Source organism: Microcaecilia unicolor, chromosome 1, assembly GCF_901765095.1.
Source record: "Microcaecilia unicolor chromosome 1, aMicUni1.1, whole genome shotgun sequence".
In the NCBI taxonomy this organism is placed as follows: domain Eukaryota; kingdom Metazoa; phylum Chordata; class Amphibia; order Gymnophiona; family Siphonopidae; genus Microcaecilia; species Microcaecilia unicolor.
The window spans coordinates 453,273,209-453,293,750 of NC_044031.1; the positions used below are offsets into that span (position 1 = coordinate 453,273,209).

General features: G+C 40.9%; 1 long non-coding RNA gene across 1 annotated transcript; it reads left to right on the forward strand.

Moving 5' to 3' along the window:
• The first annotated feature begins 3,752 nt into the window (after positions 1–3,752).
• Positions 3,753–18,157, forward strand: LOC115460334. The gene is made up of 3 exons (XR_003940465.1): positions 3,753–3,763; positions 9,431–9,440; positions 17,832–18,157. It is a non-coding gene; the product is annotated as an uncharacterized LOC115460334 (long non-coding RNA).
• Positions 18,158–20,542: the final 2,385 nt, after the last annotated feature.

Below are 20,542 nucleotides of genomic sequence, written 5' to 3' on the forward strand. Positions count from 1 at the left end.
CACAACTTGCATATTGAGTGAGTGGAATGCTTTCCTGTTCCTATAAGTGGCCTCTCGTCCCCGTCGGGGGGGGGGGGGGGAGTCTGAGTGCGACATGTGTGCAGTCAATGGCGCCTATGACCGAGGGGAAGTGAGCTATGGCATAGAAGTCAGCCATGTTGTTCTGCAGGGCCTGGGGGATGGTGGGGAAGGTGATGTACTCAGAGGTTTGGGTAAGGAAGGCATCAAGGAACTGGGTGAGGCAGTTAGAAATGGAAGCCTGGGTGAGACCCATGTTCACAGATAGGACAGACTGGAAACTCCCAGTGGCCAGAAAAGATAGAGAAGCAGTGATCTTTAGGTGCACAGGGATGGGGTTGTTCCTACGGGTCCTGGGCTGCAGGAGGGGTTGGAGCTGGTCACAAAGGTGCTGAATGGCAGCCCTATCAAACCAGTACCTAGTGAGACACTGCAGGTCAGTGAGGTCTAGGAAACTGCTATGGGGCCTGAAAACTCTGGGGCATGAGTACCTCCTGCGGTGCCTCCCCTCTTCCTCCAACACGTAAGCCACCTGTGCATTTAGTGCCTCCATTTCTCCACACTACAGGTGCAATGCAGTGACACCAGTGCTCACCTCTCCCTACTAACTTGGTGAAACACAGCAGCAACAAACAGAAGCTGACACTCACTCTTCCAGTACCGACAAACAATGTGGTCACACACAGCAGAGCCACACTGCAAGCACTCTCTGACCCACTACAAACTCTCCTGCCACACCCTCTAGTCACTCACTCTCCAAGCAGCAAATGACAGTCTTCACAAACACACTGCAGCAGTACACAGGACAAAGAGACAAACAGAGGCTACAAACAGGTAAAGGAATGAAATATGAACTTAGGGACAGTGAATGGAGAGGGATAGGGGGAGGGGATGGGGGAGATAGAGGAAGGAGTAGTGGTGTCTGGGTTTGGGGGCTAGAAGGGGTAGGGAAAGCTGAAAAGGTAAAACACAAATGAGGCAGTTGAGGGTGAAAACGTTTCTACTAGGGGACACAGACAAAGGTAACAGGTACTGAACAAACTCTCAGCTTTCTCTGCAAACAACGATTTAGCTTTTTCTCCCAACAGCGATCTCGCCACTCTCCAACTCCACAAAATCGCTAATGGGTCTAAAGACGACTTCCTCCTTACCCTGGTCACTTTTATTTCAGGTCTAACTAAGGACGCCTATGTTCCCGCCCATGCAAAACCATTTCGCTAGTTATACGTTGGAGGCACCCATCTCATAATACTGCCTATACATGCCCCTAACACGCCCCCTATGGAGATGACCATAGACAGGTGTCCTCACGCTGAGGACGTCCTTATGGCCCTGTTTCGATTATTGGATTTGGGCGACCTTCTTTCACAGGGACGCCCATGTGCCTTTTGTGTCACTTTTTGGATGCCCTTCTCTTTCGAAAATGATTACACAGGGCCAACCTTAGTCCAACTAACTTATGTTGGCATTGTAATGCCCATCTAGGAGATTTAATGTACATGCTTTTTAATTGCCCATGTATCCAATCTTTTTGGTCCTCTGTCTGGTCTATTATATAACATATATTGCCAATTACTTCCCTTCTATCTTCAAATGTGATAGTATTTCACTCATTAGCTCTTAATGACCGATTATCTACTTGGCAATTTAAGCTACTGGATATTTTAATTGCACTTCTTATCCAAATGATTTTACATAACAGGAAATCTACTGCTTCGTTAAATATCAGGTTATGGTAGTCAACAGTTCTGATGATTCACAAATATGAATACAAGGCCACTGAATTTTCTAATTGGGCAGCAGTGATTGACAACATTTGGTCCCCTGTAGCCCACTTTTCTAACTTGCATTGACATTTCAGGTCTTTTAATTAGTATAATGTTGTTGCTTTGGGTTATTAAACAAACACACACTTTGTGCTTTTTAAAGGTCTTCTTGTCTTTCAAGGTTTAATGTTAATATTATATTTCTGATTGAATAGTTTCACTTAGTTTTGGCTTTATATATGCAATAATAATTCATTTATTGCACTTTATCATTTTGATATGTTTTTCACATACTCCGTGGACTTTTGTTTGGGTTTCTTGAGACATAGTTATGATTATCATATATTTTCTGTTCTTTGTTAACAAAATGTCAATAAAAGTATGTGAACTTAAAAGATGACATATAAGCAGGTGTTTCACCATACACATTTAGAAAAACCAAGCAACAAAGCTTAAAAATAATACGTGCCTATACTAGTAACCAGTGCAATTGTAACAACAATGGTGTGGCTTTATCATACTTGGATACCTTAAATATTAATGCTGATCAGACTCTTTCTCTTGATTTACACATCAGTACTCTAGTTAAAAGTTCTTTCTTTTTGCTTAAGAAATTGAGATGTGTAATGTGTTTCTTTGAATTAGATAAATTTAGACTTTTGGTCCAGTCGCTGATATTATCAAAATTGGACTGTTGCAATCTTATATTTCTGGGTAGTTCAAAACAAAAGCTAAAAAGGCTCCATGGTTTGTGTACTTTTCTCTTTGAGAAAATCAGACAGGATTTCAGGTTATTTTGTAAGATTGCATTGGCTACCCATAGAAGCCAGGGTTATATTTGTTTGCCTGTTTTTTTTTAATTTAAAATTATGGATGGGGGCTGTGCATTTTTTTATTTAAAACCCTGGATGGGGGAAGACCAGAGTATATTCTGGATAATTTTCAGTTTACTGCTTTGTGCTGGATAACTTTCAGTTTACTGCTTTGTCTAGAAATAGGAGAATTATTAATAATTCCGCTTTTAGTTTTCCTTCTCTTAAAAGTTGTAAAAGACTGAAAATTCATGAAAAGCTGTTAGCATACCAAGCTCCTACATTTTGGCAAGAAATTTCAGTATGCTTGATTCAATCCCATACTTATCCTTCGTTCAGGAGAAATCTCAAAACCTGGCCTTTTCAGAAATTTGTTACTGGATGAATTATTTTAATGAATCTGATTTTGTAATTCCTTGGAGTTTTGTCCCAGTCTCTTGTCTGATTGTGAACTGCTTAGAACTTCTTGGTTACAGCAGTATGTTATGTTATGTTATATTAATCCTTTTGCAAGTCCCCTCTCCTGATGGTGCCAAAACTTCATGAACTTGGGAGGTCTTCTAGCAAATCCTGTTGCCATCTTAATTCTTCAGATTCTATGAGTTCAGATCATTTTTGAGAAAAATCAAACCCAGCTCTGTGCAAATCAAACAGAGCAGCAACAACCTTTCAAAAAAGTGAGCAAATGCTCCTGGGCCTGGTTTAGATACAATGTCTTTGCAGCTGACCATAGACCACCTCCACAAAATTACTACAGCCTCCAAATACAGCCTCTTATGGTTATAAGCCCTGCAACAAGTGCAAAACATTCACAAGTAGTCCCAAAAGTCTTTATCGGTGCCCCTGTTCAGGTGCCACTTGTGTAGTCAGTCACCCTGAACGCCTACCAATGTGGGAACCAGATACACTAGTTTTCCAATTTTTCAAGATCCTTCTACAATATCTTAGAATCAGCTTGTTTTAACCACTTTGATTAATGTACTTTGATTAATGTTATATCATCTGTAAATTTATTTATTTATTTGCTGAATTTATATCCCACATTTTCCCACCTATTTGCAGGCTCAATGTGGCTTACAATATAATACAACAACAATCACATTAATGGGATAAGGAAATCAGAATATAGATAACAAATAAGGTGCATGAGAATGTCATGGTAATCATGTTAGCAGAATAACAATTTCAGCCTTATTGCAGTTAAGGTGTACAGAAAACTATGTATAATGAGAAGTGGGTAAATAGATAAAACATAACATAATGATAACATGACAAGATATAATGTTCAATAATTTGGGTGTAAGTTAGGATAAACAAATTTGAAAAGTTCCATTAAACTTATATCTGGTGAAGTTTAGGTGCCCTTTTTTATGGGGGATCTTTTTTGTACGTTTTATTGAACAAATAAGTCTTCAGTAATTTCCGGAAGGACATCAGGTCATGTATTGTAATTTGATTAGTTCACTCATTATTCCCTTTGTTTCAAGTTTCCAAGTTTATTTTGAACTAACTAACCCGCCCTATGGTAGCCTTCAGGGCAGTTTACAATCTAAAACATATAATAGATAGAGGATTAGCATAGGACAAACAGTATAAATCATGAATGACAGACAGAAACAAAAGGGAAGAAGGCAGAACTACAATAATGAATAGGAGAGTAGGTGGGATAGCACAGAAGGAAGAGCAGGTGCTCTGCAAAGATCATAGTATTGCAGACTAAACCCAAGCTAGGGCAATTAAGAGAAGGCATCAGCGAATAAGTAGGTTTTAAGGTCGAACTTAAACTGAGGTAGAGAAGACTGTAATCTTAAAGATCCTGGAAGAGTATTTCAAAGACAAGGTCCTTGGACTGAAAAGATGGAGTTTCTGGTGTGTTCATGAACTATCACATGATATGTAGGGACTGTGAGTTGATTTTGCAGAGCAGACCAAATGGTTCTTGAAGGGCTATATGGAATCAAATAGCATAAAAGGGACAATGGTTCACCAGAAGCTAAGATCTTGTGGACTAGTAATAGAATTTTGTGGGTTATGCGATGATTGATTGGCAGCCAGTGTGCATTTTTGAGTTGTAGCATGACGTGATCACATTTCCTTATATTAGTGATTAGCGAAATTGAGTGTTCTAGATAATTTGAAGATGTCTAAGTTCTTTGACCCTGAGTCCTTGATACAGTGAATTACAATAATCCAGTTGCAAAATGACCAGTGAGTGGACTAGAATATTAAGTGTTGAGGGAAGGATTAAGAAGCAGATGGATCGAATCATGCAGATCTTGTAGAAGCAGCTTTTTACAATGTGAGAGATTTGAGGGTTAAAAGGGAGATTGGGATCAAGTAATATGCCTAAAATGCGAACTGCGTCAGTTTGTGGAACTGGAGTGTTGGAAAGAAGGATGGTTATAGGTAACAAAAAGAGAACAAACTTGAATCACATGCTTACCAAGCTTGCTAATTGGCTTCAGGAACATAATCTTGTCCTTAAAATCCCACGAAATCCTTGGATTAAGGACAAGATTATATTCCTGAAATCAATTAGCAAGCTTGGTAAGCATGTGATTCAAGACACAGATTTTGGTGGTAGAGCATGTGTCCAGTGTAAAAAGTACCTGAATGTAATCTGCGGAAACAAATGTTTTCAACTCTAGAGTCTGAGCCATCATAAGAAAAGGAGCCGGAAAGATGTTAAAGAGGATAGGTGAGAGAATAGATCCCCGAGGGACACCAGAATTAAGTCTAAAGGGGCGGAGACAGAATCATTGAAAGTAACAGTATAAATTCTGTTGTTCAGATAGGAAGAGAACCAGTCCAGTCCAATATTGGAGAGACCAACAGAGTTGAAGTTTTGTAGTAAAAAGGAATGGTCTATCAGATTGAAAGCTGCTGAAAGATCTAATGATAGCAGGATGACTGATTTGCCTTGTTTGAGAGCACAATAAAGGAAAGTGGTAACACCTAGAAAGGGGTCTCAGGACTATGACTTTGTCTGAAACCAGTTTGATTTGGATGAAGTACATGTGATTTAGAAATGAAGTTGGTCAGCTGAGAATGTACTATGGATTCAATTACCTTGGCAGTGAAAGGGAGATTTTCTACGGCTCGATAGTGGTTTGGATCTGAAGAAAGTGCAGTGGCATCTTTAACTTTGGGACTAACGGTAGCTAGTTTGCAGAAATCAGCAATAGTTTCTGATGATAGGATGAGGGTAGTCAAAGAGTGAATGAAAGTGAGCAAGGATTCCGGATAATGTTTAATCAAACTTGAGGGAACAGGATTGGTTGGAGCTGTAGTTAGTTTCATAGTGCTAATGTGCCTACCAAGCTCAGCAATGGTGGGCAGATTCAATTGACTAAAAGTGCTACAAGGCACAGCCGGAGTTGCTGTATATAATGTAGACGTAGAAATAGGCACTGATGGACTGAGACTGCTTTGCAATTGACTAACTTTGTTCTTGATATGAGTGGCTAAACTTTGGGAAGAAGGCAAGATCATTGAAGAGGCTGGTAAAGAGTGGTAGGAGGTAAGGGATCTTAGTGTCACAGAGAATAGATGAATTAGGGACCCTGATTATTTGAGTGGTATAATAAGCTTTCTTAGTAGAGGAAATTGCTGTTTTGTGTCATGAACCAAACGTGGAGGCAGATGTACATACCTGCGGCACACTTAATACCTCTCTTCTGAGTATCTCCAGTTTTGGCGTGTCTACAGGCTGAGCACACCTATACTTTGGGCACATCTACACTTTGGTGTGCCTACGTCTGGGCAAGTATACACTTTTGGCGTGCCTACACTCTGGGCACGCCTACTCTGAGATCAGATGCCTTCACTTTAAAACCAGGAAGTTCTCACTACTTCATTGCCTCAGCTATTACCTTCCTGGTGTCTGGTGCGTTTTTCCCATTGATGTTTTTCCTTGCTGACTACTGCATGGATCTGACCTCTGTACCAAGATAAGTGTTATAGATTATATGGACATTTGCAACTTTTGATTATGTACTGCTTTCATATTGGATTCTGTATCAGTAAGATAAATTGCTTTGTGAGGATGATTTTGATCCAGAAATAACAGTGGAGTTTTTTTTTATGACTGATGATTATTGTGAGCCACCTATATATTGAAAACTTGCCTTACAGATAGGTGTGTCTTTTTCTATTGAGGTCTTTTTTCTCCACTTTTAACAATTTAAGAAATTCGTCTGATACAGATCATTTATCTAGAATTTGATACTTTGGAAGTGAGATTTCAATTACCCCAATATTGATTGGATAAATGTTACATCAGGTAGCACTAGGGAGCAACTGGTCCAAGAACCGTCAAGAGGGGGAGCTACTTTAGATCTAGTCCTTAATGGACAACAGGGCATGCTACGAGAGGTAACAATGTTGCATCCGCTGGGAAACAGTGATCATAACTTGATCAAGTTTGAGCTGATATCTGGAGTGAAGTCACTAAAGAAATCTACTGCAGCAGCATTTCATTTTTGAAAGAGCGACTATGACACAATGAGGAAAATGGTTAAAAAGAAGCTAAAAGGGTCGGATGCAAAGGTTAGAACTCTAATTTAGGCGTGAACGTTGTTTAAAAATATCATCATGGAAGCCCAGACCAGATGTATTCCATGTATTAACAAAGTTGGGAAGAAGAACAAATGACAGCCAGCGTGGTTAAAAGGTGAAGTGAAAGAAGCTATTAGCACTAAGAGACCATCTTTCAAAGAATAGCAAAAGGATCCAAATGAAGAAAATAAAACAACATGAGCAGTGTCAAGCTAGATGCAAAGCATTGATCATGAAGGCTAAAAGAGAATATGAAGAAAAATTTGCCGCGGAGACAAAAATTCATAGTAACAACTTTTTCAGATATATCAGAAGCAGAAAGCCTGTGAGGGAATCTGTGGGACCGTTAGATCAAGAATGAGCAAAAGGAGCACTCAGGGAGGACAAGACCATAGTAGAGAGATTGAATGAATTCTTTGCTTCGGTCTTTACGGAAGAAGATGTAACAGATCTACCTGTACTGAATATGGTCTTCAAGTGTGATGATGCAGAGGAACTGAAAGAAATCTCTGTGAACTGGAAGATGTACTGATCCAAATAGACAAGTTAAAGATGTATAAATCACCTGGACCAGATGGTATACACCCTAGGATACTGAAAGAACTCAAACATGAAATTGCTGATCTGTTTTTAGTGATCATTAACCTGTCATCCATAGTACCTGAAGATTGGATGGTGGCCAACATAACGCTGATTGTTAAGAAGAGTTCCAGGGGTGGTCTGGGAAATTACACACTGGTAAGCCTGAGTTCAGTGCTGGGGAAAATAGTAGAAACTATTATAAAGAATAAAATTACGGAACACATAGACAAAAATGTTTTAATGGGACAGAGTTACCATGGGTTCAACCAAGGGAAGTCTTGCCTCACCAATTTGCTTCATTTCTTGGAAGGCATAAATAAACATGTGAATAAAGGTCAGCTGGTTGATGTAGTTTATCTAGATTTTCACAAAGTTTTTGAAAGACTCGTGAGAAAATTAAAAAGTCATGAGATAGGAGGCAATGTCCTTCTATTGATTAGGAATTGGTTATTGGACAGAAAACAGAGGGTATGGTTAAATGGCCATTTTTCTCAATGAAGGTGGGTGAATAGTGGAGTGCTGCAGGGATCAGTACTGGGACCAGTGCTATTTAACATATTTATAAATGATCTGGAAAACAGAACTACGAGTGATGTGATTATATTCGCAGATGACACAAAACTATTAAAACTTGTAAAAACGCATGCGGATTGTGAAAAATTCAGGAAGACCTTAGGAAACTGGAAGACTTGCATCCAAATGGCAGATGAAATTTAATGTAGACAAATGCAAAGTGATGCACATTGGGAATAATAATCTGAATCATAGTTATCTAATGCTAGGGTCCACTTTAGGACTCAGCACTCAAGAAAAAGACCTAGGTATCATTGTAGACAATACACTGATATCTATCTTCTGCCCAGTGTGTGGCGGCAGCCAAAAAAGCAAACAGGATGCTAGGAATTATTAGGAGAGGGATGCAAAATAAGACCAAAAATATTATAATGCCTCTGTATCACTCCATGGTGCAACCTCACCTTGAGTATTGCATTCAAATCTGATTGCCATATCTCATAAAAGATATAGTAGAATTAGAAAAGGTTCAAAGAAAACTGACCAAAATGATAAAGGGGATGGAACTCCTTCCATACGAGGAAAGGCTTAAGAAGTTAGGGCTGTTCAGCTTGGAAAAGAGATGGCTGAGGGGGGATATGATTAAGGTCTATAAAATCCTGAGTGGTGTAGAACAGGTAAAAGTGAATCAATTTTTCCACTCTTTTAAAAAGTATAAAGACTAGGAGACACTCAATGAAATTACATGGAAACACTTTTAAAACAAATAGGAGGAAGTATTTTTTCACAGAAAGAATAGTTAAGCTCTGGAACACACTGCCAGATGATGTGGTAACGGCAGTTAATGATTCTGGGTTTAAAAAATGTTTGGACAAGTTCCTGGCGGAAAAGTCCATAGTCTGCTATTGAGAGACATGTAGGAAGCTACTGCTTGCCCTTGATTTGGTAGCATGGAATGTTGCTGCTATTTGGGTTTCTGCCAGTTACTTGTGGCCTGGATTGGCCACTGTTGGAAGCAGGATACCGGGCTAGATGGACCATTGGTCAGACCCAGTATGGCTATTCTTATGTTCTTATGTTAAATTTCTACCAAGTCTTGAGTACAAAGTAGCTGTGGATTTTGCATCTGAGCAGGATGCTTTGAAAATCTGCCCATCCCTTTAATCTATAACCTTACAGGAGATTTCTATAAGTGGCGTCTAAATTAGGTGCTAATTCCACACCCAACTTTCAGCATGAAAACGCATTATAACAGATGCAAGGCACCGAAATGGGGCTGAAATGGCAGATCAGCATGGAAATAGACTTACATACCTAGTAACAGGACAGCACCTAAGTGTGTTCGCATGCAACTGCTAAGGGGGTGTTCCCATTAGAAGGACATGGGCGGGTCATGGGGTGTTCCAGAAAATTGTGCACAGTATTTTAGAATACCGCAGATGCATGCCCAACTTGCATGCCAGGATTTACACCTGGTTTCAGTTCATGTAAGTCCTTATGCCCAAAGTTGAGTGAGGAATTCAGCGCCCAATGCAATTCTATAAAGAGCATTCATCCCAGAGTACCCTTTATAAAATAGCACTCGGCGCCATTTACTGAATCCAGCCTTTAGTGTGTAAAGGGTCCTTTTACTAAGCTGTGCTAAAAGTGGCCAGCACCGCTATCAGCATGTGGGCTTCCCGTGCGCTGCATCTGTTTTCAGTGCAGCAATAAAATGGCCACATTAAAAAAAAGATAATGGCCTTACGCTAATTTCCCCATTAGAGCATGGCTATTACCCCCAGGAGCCCTTGCCACCACTTATTCAGTGGTGGTACCCATTTAGCACAGACATGCTTACTGTCCACCCAAACATGCCTTCCAAGCTAGAAAATATAAAATATTTTCCAGCGTAGTATTAGTGCGCGCTAAGCAGAACTTTACCATGGGATGCCTCAGTAAAAAGCTGGACTTTCTAAGCATTTACATATTGAGATAAGTACTCTTGCCAAGCTTGATTGTATATGAAAACAGTGTCTCTTATGCATCTGCTTGTTGGGACTGTTGAGACTTGAAATTTATGAGAAATTAAGTGGAGTTTTTTTTGAGACCCATGATTGATAAGGCCTCCTCATTATACAAAAGGCTTGTCCTTTAAGAACGAGGAATAGCCGAGTGACCTGAGGTCTTTTTTTCTCCACTTTTTTGTATTTTTATCAGAAGTGTCCCTCAAACACGTTGCATAACCGGTAGGAGAGTGATAGTATTATTGAAAATAGATCCTACTTATTCCGAATTATTACAATGCCTCAGTAAATCCCACTGTAATGCTTTTTTACTGCACGGTAGGCCCATGGTAGACCTACCACATCTTAGTAAAAGAGCCCCTAAATGTAAAGGCTCTTTGTGTACTAAGATTATAGAATTTGTTGCCAGGGAATGTGGAAAAGGCGGTTAGCTTAGCGGAGTTTAAAAAAGGTTTGGACAGCTTCCTAAAGGAAAAGTCCATAGAGCATTATTAAAATGGACTTTGGGGGAAAATCCACTGCTTATTTGTGGGATAAGCAGCATAAAATGCTTTGTACTTTTTTGGGATCTTGCCAGGTATTTGTGACCTGGATTGGTCACTGTTGGAAACAGGATGCTGGGCTTGATGGACCTTTGGTCTGTCCCAGTCAGTGGCGTAGCCACAGGTGGGCCTGGGTGAGCCAGGGCCCACCCACTTTGGACTCAGGCCCACTCAAAATTGTGACATTCTTGCTGTGGCTGGTGGGGATCCCTAAACCTTGCCAGCTGAAGATTTTTTCTCCTTGGGCAGCCCTCACTCTTCCAAATGTCAGCTAACAGCACTTGCCTTGAGCTGATGCTGAGACTGGCCCTTCTGCACATGCTCAGTTTTTGCACATACAAAAGCACTGAGCATGCATGGCCTGCTGGCAGCAGCATCAGTTTGAGGCAAGAGTGCTGGCTCCTCAAGAAGGAGGAGAAAATCTTCAGCTGGCAGGGTTTGGGGATCCCCACCACCTCAAGTATTTAATATTTGGGGTTTGTGGGCAGGGAGGGGTGGAGAGAGGAGCAAACCAGAGGGGGATGGGGGGGGGGGAGGTGAATTCTATGCTCACCAACCTTGGGCTCAGGCCCACCTAAAATTGTCCATCTGGCTACGCCTCTGGTCCCAGTATGGCAATACTTATGTACTTATGTACTAGCATTTAGATGCATGAATGTAACATTCACGACATAAGTGCTAGGCACACACTCAGCGGTATGATGTGAGGAAATATGGAAATATGTTGAATTCTATTTCCTGGTATATAACCTAGATATGTCTGTGATAAGTTGCCAAATTACATCTCTAGACAATTGTTATATTCTCAGAGTGAGAGGCATTTTCTTTTCCCCTCTGTCAGATCTTTTTTTTTTTTATTATAGTGTGCTCGTTCACCAGCTTACTCTTATTTCTTGATTTGGTGGTGGAATATGTTGCCTCCTGCTATTAGACTACTACTACTACTTATCATTTCTGTAGCGCTACTAGATGTACACAGCGCTATACACTGAACATGAAGGGACAGTCTCTGCTCGACAGAGCTTACAATCTAATTAGGACAGACAAACAGGAAAAATAAGGGATAAGGGAATTACTAAGGTGGGAATGATAAAGCATGGGTACTGAACAAGTGAGTAAGGGTTAGGACTTAAAAGCAGCATCAAAAAGGTGGGCTTTTAAACTAGATTTGAAGATGGCCAGAGATGGAGCTTGATGTACTGGCTTAGGAAGTCTATTCCAGGCATATGGTGCAGCAAGATAAAAGGAAAGGGGTCTGGAGTTAGAAGTGGAGGAGACATTTGCAGATAAGAGAGATTTACCCAGTGAACAGAGTTCCTGGGGAGGAGTGTATAGGGAGATATAAGAGTGGAGAGGTACTGAGGACCTGCAGAGTGAATGCACTTGTAAGTTAATAAGAGGTGTTTGAACTGTCTGCAGAAACAGATAGGGAGCCAATGATGTGACTTGAGGAGAGGGGTAATATGAGCATAGCTACACTGGCAGAATTTAAGTCGTGCAGCAGAATTGTGAACAGATTGAATGGGAGAGAGATGGCTTAGTGGGAAATCTGTGAGAAGCAAGTTGCAATAGTCTAAGCAAGAGGTGATAAGAGTGTAGGTAAGGGTACTGGTAGTGTGCCCAGAAAGGAAAGGACAAATTTTGGTGATATTATAGAGGTTTTAGCAGTCTGTTGAATATGTACAGAGATGGCCCCAAGGCTACAAGCAGATGAGACAGGGAGGATGAGAGTGCTATCCACAGATAGAGAATGGGGGAAGAGGAGAGGTTGGTTTAGGTGGAAAGATAAGAAGCTCAGTCTCGGTTGTGTTTAGTTTCAGATGGCGCTGAGACATCCAGGCAGCAATGTCAGACAGGTAGGTTGATACTTTGGCCTGGATTCCTGCTAAGATTTCTGGTGTGGAGGGGTAGATCTGGGAGTCATCAGCGTAAAGGTGATACTGAAAACCATGGGATGAGATCAGAGTACCAAGGGAAGAAGTATAGATGGAGAAAAGAAGAGGTCCCAGGATAGATCCCTGATTTACATCAATTGATAGTGGGATAGAAGTGAAGGATCCACCAGAGTACACACTAAAAGTATGATGGGAGAGATAAGAAGAAAACCAGGAAAGAATAGAGCCCTGAAAGCCAAGTGAGGACAGAGTATGAAGGAGTAGGCTGCGATCAATAGTGTCAAAAGCAGCAGATGGATGAGGATAGAATAGAAATGTTTGGATCTGGCCAGGAACAGGTCATTGGAGACCATTCATGAGCTATTGGGTTTTTGGAAGGCTGTAAAATTTCAGCTGTTTTTGGAAGATTGTTAGAACTTATATTGAGGTATTGATGCACTGAACTGCGCTGTTAGCTGAAATTAGTGTTTGAATATTTTTGTTATGTCAAGTGTTGTATTATGTTTTATTATTATGAATGTAATTTTCAAACCCGTTCAGCACATGTTCAGGAAGATGGGTTAAACATTTACATAAATAAATAAATAAATAAATAAAACCCCCAATTTGAATAACACTAAATGCAAGGTCATGCACAGAGGGAATCACATGGGTGGGGCATTTTTGTGTCACACATTTACTACTACTACTACTACTATTTAGCATTTCTATAGCGCTACAAAGCGTATGCAGCGCTGCACAAACATAGAAGAAAGACAGTCCCTGCTCAAAGAGCTTACAATCTAATAGATAAAAAATAAATAAAGTAAGCAAATCAAATCAATTTACACGCATAGGTTATAGAATTCTGTCTTTTATGCACTAAAGTGCTATATTTAGGTGCATCGGTTTACACCTGTTATTGACATGGTATAAGTAGACACACCTAAATGTTAGCTTGTAAATGCTGATTTACACTAGTATTCTATAACAGAATCTGGGTGCCTAGACGCCGGTATGGAATTTGCGCTCAGTGCACTGCATTTTGGTGCCTAAATTTTGGTAAAATATATTTTACTATTTAAGCAACATATATTTAAAAACTCTAATATACAGTTCTTTAATTTTCAGTGTATTTGATTTAAATTGTTACACTTTTCCTTATTTAGAGAAAAAAAAATGTAGAAAATACATGTCTTCCCATTTGCGTTCCAGGCATGTAATTCTCATGCACTAGTACAGGAACATTTCCAGTGTGCTCCTGATTGTGATACTTAGCCCTTAATCCAATCTACTTTAAGTGACTAGATACTTTTATTTTACAGCAACACAACTGACTGAAGCGCAGACAGCTGCTATTAGAAGGGCTTTTATTTTGAAAGCAATTGATTTCCTACCTGAAGTCCTCTTCAGAGGTCAGCCAGAAATTCTATTGCCCTCGCACCCCCATTTAGCACCTGTCTCTGAGTTCTGCCCTTGATGTCATCCTCATCCATCAGTATTTCACTCAAGTGCCTCAGTGGTGGTAGTGTTTAACCATAATTGCTAGACAACATTTCCCTGTAGGTTAACCTGCAGATCACAGCACCAGTAGGCACAAATGTGACAGAAGGCTTTAAAGGGGCCGTTCCATACAATCACATGAGTAGATTGAATTGGTTTACTTTTAAATTCATCATTAATTTTACTGTTAATTGTTTCCTAGATTCGTGAAGAAGTTAAAAAAAGAAGATAGCTTGCTTGCCGGGAGGGGAAGGACCTAAGGGAAGGGAGATGATGGAGGAGGAGCGGGTAACTGCCTCCAAGTTTTTTAAGCCTTAATTGTAGCGACACTTTCTATGCCCTTTTGCAGCACATTGCCTAACTTAAATGATCCAGGAATGCTACCTTAACAATATGAAAGCTATTTTTAAAATATGGTTTAGTTCCAAGTAAGATTTGTAATGCCAAGCTACCTTAGCTACTTTCACATGCCTATTTACATAGGATCCTATGTGTTTCTGCTTTTCTGCATGAGTGTCAGACTCTCGAGGAAAATCCGGACTTATGAGCCCTTGGGCCACTGCCAAGGAGCGGCAGCAGCAGGAGAACCACCCAAACAAGAGACAAGGCAGAACTCAGATGGGCTGGCAGGAACAGGACTGGAACCGCCGGACTGGAGCTGCAGCTGAAGTAGAGCAGACTGGAACAGGCAAGGCAAGAATGGCTAGGCTTCACCTGCGCTTGACCGCCGTTCCCCAGAGGTTGAGCCCCCGGGTGCGGGTGGCTGGCAGGACTATGAGACAGAAGGGAAAACCCAGAATTGCAGGGTCCAGCAGACGGCCAGCAAACAGACAAGTAGCCCAGGAAACAAGCAGGAACAGAGGCAGGCAGTAACAGTAGAATACTCCAGGAACCAAACAGGGTCAAAGGCAGGCAGCAAACAGTAGAATACTCCAGCAAACAGACAGGGTCAAAGGCAGGCAGCAAACAGTAGAATACTCCAAGAACCAAGCAGGGTCAAAGGCAGGCAGCAAACAGGCAGGGTCCAAGACAGGATAAGAAGTAACAGGGTAGCACTGCAACAACACTCACCGACAAGAAGCTCATCAGATGACCTCTGTTGCAAAGGCAAACCAGAAAGTTCCCAGGTGCTTGATAAAGGCAGTCCCAGCTGAGGTCACGAATAAGGGTGAGGCTTGATTGCAGGAACAGCAGAGCATGGCTTGGCAAGAACAGGATCCAGGAATGGATTTGGCTTGACTGGAATGGGATTCAGGATTTTCACCCAGGCTTCAGGATTTTCAAGCCGGCTTGGCTTGGCTGGAGGAACCTCAAAGCAAGTCCGGCATGGAATATAGTCACAATCATGACAATGACTATCTTCAGCAAGTTGCCTTTCCGTATTTACCCTAATCCCTAACTAGTTCATGAAGCATCTGTGTATCAGGACATTACCTTCTAACATTTGGGTGACACCATCCACGGAGCCCTAGTGTGGACGTTACTCAATGTCCTTTTACTTCTAAATGCTTTTGACAGACCCTCACAATGTTTGTGTGAGTGCCTTTTGAAGAGTTATGCTAGCCCTTGCTCTCAGTAAAATACAGGCCAATGGCTCATAATAAGAGCTAGGCTTCTTAAAATCAAAATCATCTCTGATACAAAAGAGAGCTAGCTTGTAAAAATCAGAGATCACCTTTGACACAGTTACATTTCACTGTGGCAAGTACTGAGATGAGGTAATTGAGAGCTGGCAAGGGTGGGGGCAATCTACTCTATAAACAATCCTGAGACTGGCACCTGCAAGATGTCATGAGCAAGAGTTGCTAAGGTTAGAGATAGTGCTGGGTCAGCTGCACCCCGGGTGAGAACATCCAAAGGGGGGGCTAGGGAAAGTTTGGGGAAAATGCAAAGTCATCTAATAAGATGCGCTCTGAGCATATCTTGTTTATACTTAGAGCTTGATAGTATGTGAAGTCATTCTGATCAACTGATAAGAACCAAGAGCCCTGTTGAGAAAGACTGGGGTCCATTGAAATGAATAGGGCCAAAATTGTATATAAGCAGCAGTTTGAGGAGTATTAGAGCAGACGAGAGGAGAAGAAGACCAGAGAAGGAAGACTTCAGAAGGCTAGAGAGAGAGGACGTGCCATGATATGCGGTTCTATTATGTGAATGCTTAACTTACCTGTATTACCATTGGTAAGATTGTAATAAACTATCTTATTATATCTACTACATACTGGGTTCCTTTCTAATTACAAGGGTCTATACTGCTTTGACGGTGTAAGCCTGGCATGAGCAGATACAGGGTTGGGGTAATTAAGTATCTAGAGGGGATTTGCAGTTCTCTCTAGGATAGTACAGAGAGCCCATGGCTTCCGCTGCGCAAATGGGTGAGGCAGATCCTAATTATATACACTTTCTGCCTGCCTGAGTTGCGTGGGACCCGCAGTTTTATCTTTTCCACAGGGCAGTGAAGACATCTCTTTTTGCTTGTTGTGTGATTTTTTTTTCATTAGAGATTTTTTGAGCCTTCCTGCCTCTTCATTTTTGATTGTGAGTAGCACGGGACCCATTTTCTTATTTTCTTTTTATTTTCCACTTTATTTTCTTCAGTTTACCAGCCCTTCTAAGTTTTCTTTTATTTTTTATGGCTTGCAGCATCCTTAGGCCTGCGCTGCCAGCCAGGCCTCTTAAAAAAAAAAGAAAAGAAAAAAAAAGAAAAAGAAAAACAACCTATTTTTAAAATTGAGCCATTTGATTTCACTGTGTGGCTATCTTCCCCACATGGTTTTAGAAGCCTTCCAATGGGTTCAGTCAATGCACAAACTGTGCTAGGACCAGGGGCATAGCCAGCAGCCCATTTTGGGGGTTCCTGGGGTGGACAGGGGGACACCAATTCTTTACAAAATAAAATAAATTACACTAGGACAGGATAATCCACTAAAAATGTATTTTTTTAAGGAGAGAATCTCTCAGAAACCTTACGGACTGATTTGTCCAAGGTTTACAACGGGTATAATGGAAACCGATGATTAGTTTCTATCATAGGGATTCGCTTGGCTCTCCTTCGTTTTTTAGTTTTTATAGTGCTCAATGCTGTGTTTCAAAATCTAGCATTTAAATTTTGACCTGAATCCATACACACAGGCTTAATACAAGTGCCAATATATGAATGGCAACACTTAACTTAAGTCCAACAGCGCCACCGTTTCACCTTCAAGTGGCTTCCTCAGTTGCTGTCAATATGCGATTTTCTAGAAAAAATGAAATCAGTCAACGAAATATAAATACAAGTTAAATAGTGGATAAATATTGATGAGCTGGTTCCCATACATTCAAGTTGCTTTCCTCAGAGAAAATGGCGCTGACATGTCACACGCTGAGTGCGTTCTATAAATAGTCCATTTTACTTTAATTGGCTGCAGATAGAGGCATGATTAGATAATAGTCTAATAAAACACATGCCAAATCGATTTTATTGTTCAAACCTAACGGCTCTAATGTTTTCAATTTGTGGGTCCATTTCGCTTCCCTTCTTTGTAACATCAATTTTTTGTTGCCCCCTCTTAAATTCCCATAAATCTTATCTATGATACAGCATCTAAGTTCTTCAAATTTATGTTTAAAAGTGATTAAATAAAGTAATGGGACTTGCTTATATTCTTTTCTCAAGTCTACTATGTATAGCAAGACAACATCCCTCTGTTTTTCTAATTGTAGGAGAATCGGCTTCAGACACTCAGTGAGCAAATTTATAAAAATATATATTGCTCACTGACTCTTACCGGTGGCTTCCATTTTAATATAATAAGCCTACCTCGAGTATCCTCATTAGCCTGAAACTTCTACTTTTCTTTATTTCCTTTTTTTTGTGTCACTTTATAATATTTTACTTAAAAGGTACACTTATCTGCTGCTCTCCGTATAGGACTTCCGGTACGCCCTACAGCGAGCTCCCGTTTCGCCTCTAGCTTCCTAAGGAGCAGTACCGTTTCAAATTTGAGACTTTCCTATACTTTCAAACTTGCAGCGAGGTACTACTCGAGGTAGGCTTATTATATTAAAATGGAAGCCACCGGTAAGAGTCAGTGAGCAATATATATTTTTATAAATTTGCTCACTGAGTGTCTGAAGCCGATTCTCCTACAATTAGAAAAACAGAGGGATGTTGTCTTGCTATACATAGTAGACTTGTTTAAAAGTGATGCAATGTTCTACTATTGGCTCTTTTATATTTTGTCTAGCAATGTTTGATCTGTGTTCTAGCATTCTTATTTTGAATGCTCTTGTTGTCAAACCAACGTACAATCTATAACATGGGCACTGAATCACATAAACTTCATGGTCTGATCTACAATTGGTTAAATGGTTTAAAGAAAATTCCTGTTTATTCAACACATCTCTGAACTTTTTGGTTTCTATACTAATTTTGCAAATTTGACATGTGCCACACTTGTAGTGGCCATTGATTTTACTTCTTGTGCTGGTATTTAGCGGAAGTGCTGCGGGACTCAATTGTTCCTTCAGATTTCTGCCTCTTGCAAATGCAATACGTAAATTTATGTCTTTGAACAGATGGTTGTTTTGTATTATCTCCCAGCGCTGAAATCTTGCTGATGTGTATTTCATAACCATGTTGCATACGTTGTCATTTATTTCCTTCTGGTAGCTGCCAGCCAATAGTAGGTCCCTGTTGTTGTATTTCGCTCTTTTATATGCTCTTTTGACTATTTGCTCTCTCCTCCCCATTAAAAATTTTACCTTTGCTGGTGGGTATGCCTAAACCCCACCAGCTGAAGAGCTCCATGGCCCAAACTTCCCCTGGTGTGAGAAAGTCAGTGGTCTGCTTTCCAGCTGCCAATGTTATATCAGGGAGTGCTAGGGAGATAAAATTTCTAGATGTAATAAACGACTACTTCTTGGAGCAACTGGTCCAGAACTGACAAGAGGGGGGAGCCATTTTGGATCTGGTCCTTGGTGACATGCAAAGCATAGAGCGACAGGTGGCCATGTTGGGTCCCCTCGGAAACAGTGATCATAACACGATCATGTTTGAGCTACTAACTGGGATTAATCTACAAAGGAAATCTAATGTAGCTGCATTTAAGTTTCGAAAGGGCGACTATAATAAAATGAAGAAAATGGTTAAAAAGAAACTAAAAGGATCGGCTGCAAAGGTTAGGACATTAATCACGCATGGACGTTATTCAAAAATACCATCTTACTCGGAACTAAGCCCAATCCAGATGCATTCCACGTATTTGCAAAGGTGAAAAGAAGAGAAAATGTCAGCCAGCATGGTTAAAAGGTGAAGTAAAAGAGGCCATTACAGCCAAAAAATTGTCCTTCAAAGCAGGGGCGTAGCCAGACACCCAATTTTGGGTGGGCCTGGGACCAAGATGGGTGGGCACAAGAACCCTGCCCCATCCTACAGGTGATTTGGTATCTCCTTCTCTCACCAGCATGTCATATGATCTCTCAAACATCTCCTCTCTCCCGCATACCTTTTAAATAGCAGATTTTCACCGGCAGCAAGCAGCAACTAATACACGCTGCTCATGTTGGCCTCACATCCTTCCCACTGATGCAACTTCCTGTTTCCACACAGGCAGGAATACGTCAGAGGGAAGGCTGTGGGGCCGGTGCTTGCAGTATATCACTCGCTGAAGATGAAGATCTGCTATTTATAAGGTACGCAGGAGGGACAGTTGTTGGGAGTTTTCGACTGGTGGGGCTTGGGGATCTCTGCCAGCCACATCATAGCTGTGCTGCTACTGGGTGGGCCTGAGCCCAAAGTGGGTGGGCCTGGGATCACCCCGGGTCCACCCTAGGCTACGCCACTGCTTCAAAGAATGGGAAAAGGACCCAAATGAAGAAATTAAGAAGCAACATAAGCACTGGCAAGTCAGAAGCAAATCATTAATAAAGAAGGCTAAAAGTGAATATGAAGAGAAAATTGCAGCAGAGGCTAAAACTACTACTACTACTACTACTTAACATTTCTAGAGTGCTACTAGGGTTACGCAGCGCTGTACAAATTAACAAATAAGGACAGTCCCTGCTCAGAAGAGCTTACAATCTAAAGGATCAAAGTAACAACTTTTTCAGGTACATCAGAAGCAGAAAGCTTGTGAGGGAATCTGTGGGACTGTTAGATCATGAAGGAGCAAAAAGGACTCTCAGGGAGGACAAGGCCATAGTGGAAAAACTGAATGAATTTTTTGCTTCTGTCTTTATGGAAGAAGATGTAAGAGATCTGCCTGTATCGGAAATGGTCTTCAAGGGTAATGATGTGGAGGAATTGAAAGAAATCTCACTGTATCTGGAAGATGTACTGAGCCAAATTGACAAATTAAAGAGTAGTAAATCACCTGGACTAGATGG